The 3,026-nt window shown below is 42.3% G+C and overlaps 1 non-coding gene across 1 annotated transcript; it reads right to left on the minus strand.

Moving 5' to 3' along the window:
* Positions 1-270: 270 nt before the first annotated feature.
* Positions 271-377, minus strand: LOC123776151 (U6 spliceosomal RNA). Its single transcript, XR_006775286.2, has one exon. It is a non-coding gene; the product is annotated as a U6 spliceosomal RNA (small nuclear RNA).
* Between the last annotated feature and the right edge of the window lie 2,649 nt (positions 378-3,026).

Consider the following 3,026-nt stretch of genomic DNA (forward strand, 5'->3'; position numbering starts at 1 on the left):
TCTTCGGCAAAGAGTGATTTGATTTTTCTGTCTTTGGGTCCAACATAGGCATCTGAGCAGACATGGGTCTTGAGGAGGAACGCTGGCGTAACAATATGCTACATTGAAAGAGCGACAGTGATTAGTCTAAACACTTTACCTTCTTATCATAAAGTGATTTATCTCTACCTTGGGTGAAATCACACGGTGTGAACATACATGACGCTTACATCTTTTTTCATAATTCTTAAATCTTATGTGGTTTCCATAATTCATTACATGTAGTATTTAAAAGTTATAGAGTGCTTCGTGACTTTGCATGTCATTCTTGCACCTGGGCCATGTTAATTTTCTCTGTATCATTCTAATTTTAGTATATGTGCTCCCAAAGGGAGCCCCACCTGTTGTATTTTTGGTAAGTGCCACGCACCCACTTTATCACACATGTAATGAATGAACATCACAGTTAAACCATCAATCCTCAAATCCTCATTTCAATATAAATTTTGCTCATGCTTATTTTCAGATGTAAGGTTTTCAATTAAAGTTGCTTAATGGAAAAGAATTTTCGGTAGTGAGACTTTCAGCTGGAACATAATTATGACAGGACCCACACACTTGCTCCACCAGGAAACCCCTGATTCCTGTTCCAGGGCCACAGCAGCACATACCCAGCAATCCTTCCCTCACACTGTCAGGCTCCCCTCACTGTGCCAAGCCCTGAAATTGAAGAAGAAGAAGAAGAAGAAGAAGAAGAAGAAGAAGAAGAAGAAGAAGAAGAAGAAGAAGAAGAAGAAGAAGAAGAAGAAGAGGGAGGAGGGGAAGAAGAAGAAGAAGAAGACATTTTCCATCTAGTGGGAGAACTCAAACATGTTGCTCTCCAGGCTTCTGAGGGTGCTCGTGGCTTCCGTGTGGCTAGGTAAGACGGTCCCTGTGGGAATATGCCTCCCCTATGACCTAAAATCTTGAGAGATAGGATCTTGCAGATACCTTGGGAAGGAGGGATGACAGTGTGTAAAATAGAAAGTTCTTTGTGCACATCACATATTCCTGAAGTCTCTGATTCTGTGCTTTTTCCTTCAGGATCCAGTATTGCCCAGAAGGTAACTCAAGCCCAACCGACAATGTTAGTGCAGGAGAAGGGGGCTGTCGCTCTGGAATGCACACTTAGTACAAGTGACCCAAGTTACAGTCTACTGTGGTACAAGCAGCCCAGCAGTGGGGTGATGATTTTCCTGATTCGTCAGGATTCTTACAGCAGCAAAATGCCACTGATGGTCGCTACTCACTGAATTTCCAGAAGACAAGAAAATCCATCCAACTTGTCATCTCAGCTTCAGAGCTGGAGGATTCCGCAGTGTATCTCTGTGCACTGAGGGAGGCCACAGTGAGTGGCTTGATGGAGGGAGGTGTACCCAAACCCAGGGCTCTTCCTGATGCCCCTCCCTGCTGTTGGGCCCGAGGGGGGGCATTGCCATCCCAGACAGGAAGTGGCTAGGGCTGTGGCAGCACACGCGTAGGCTTGGAGGGAAACCTCACTCTAGGAAAATACCTCTCTGGATAAGAGTTATCATGCATCAAACACTTCCTCATCCCTGAAAATTTATGTTGTAATTGTTTACTGAAGTCTAGAATCGTCACAAAAAATAATTTGCCCTTTTGTAATTAGATTCAGCTACAATGATTGGCTAAGGAAATTTAGAAACCCTTGACTCAAAACTCAGTAACAATGTGTGGGAATTGCAGGATTTTTCAGATCAATTTGTTCAGTACATATTTATGTGTATATTATGTTACAGGCATTGTTTGAGTAAGAAAGGCCATGAATGTCTGTGTGATTTTCCTTTTCTTGTTTTATATCATGATGTTTTATACCATTTAATGACTTAGTTTAATTCGGTTTGTTTGCTGTGAGTCATCATATTCACATTCAGTTTCTCACGTGCCTGCTCTGTGACGTAGTTCGTACTGGTGTTCATTCCATCTTACTAACGCCTCCAGTGCAGATGTGCTCAGTCTGCATCCTGGACGTTTTCCTGCTTCTCACCAGTCTTATTTCCAAATGCTCATAACTAGGGGCTCTTAGGGGGACAGTGTGAAGGTGCAGAGGGTGAGTTTTCCTCTTTGTTCCTGCCCTTGACTTCAACACTCCTTCAAAAGCACTTTTGCCTGGTATTTCCCAAAGAGGCAGACGTAGTGAAGAGAAGGGCCGTATGCACCCTAATGTTCATAGCAGCATTGTCCACAATAGCTAAATCGTGGAAGGAGCCGAGGTGCCCTTCAACAGATGACTGGATTAAGAAGATGTGGTCCATATATACAATGGAATATTACTCAGCCATCAGAAAGAACGATTTCTCAACATTTGCTGCAACATGGACGGCACTGGAGGAGATAATGCTAAGTGAAATAAGTCAAGCAGAGAAAGACAATTATCATATGATTTCTCTCATCTATGGAACATAAGAACTAGGGAGATCGGTAGGAGAAGAAAGGGATAAAGAAAGGGGGGTAATCAGAGAGGGAATGAAGCATGAGAGACTATGGACTCTGAGAAACAAACTGAGGGCTTCAGAGGGGAGGGGGGTGGGGGAATGGGATAGACCGGTGATGGGTAGTAAGGAGGGCACGTATTGCATGGTGCACTGGGCGTTATACGCAACTAATGAATCATGGAACTTTACATCAAAAACCAAGGATGTACTGTATGGTGAATAACATAATATAATAAAATATTATTATGAAAAGAAAAAAAAAGCACTTTTGCCAACATGTGGCTCAGTTTGCCCACTTCTGGGCACTGCCTGTTTGATCAATGCTCCACACTCCAAAATCCTCATTCTCTCCATTTTCCTACTTCCATCTCCAACCCCATTTCTCCAGTGTCTTAAAATTCGATGGTAACGGATGGTTGATAATTGGTCTTGCATTGCAACACTCTCTTATATTTGCCAGAAAGGCAGATGTGTAAAATAGAAATCTTTAGAATCTCTTCAAACATTTTTAATTATAAACTTGTACCATTTTAACATATATTTTTACCATTT

The sequence above is a fragment of the Ursus americanus genome, chromosome 33 (assembly GCF_024610735.1).
Source record: "Ursus americanus isolate L20-20 chromosome 33, mUrsAme1.1.p, whole genome shotgun sequence".
Lineage (NCBI taxonomy): Eukaryota > Metazoa > Chordata > Mammalia > Carnivora > Ursidae > Ursus > Ursus americanus.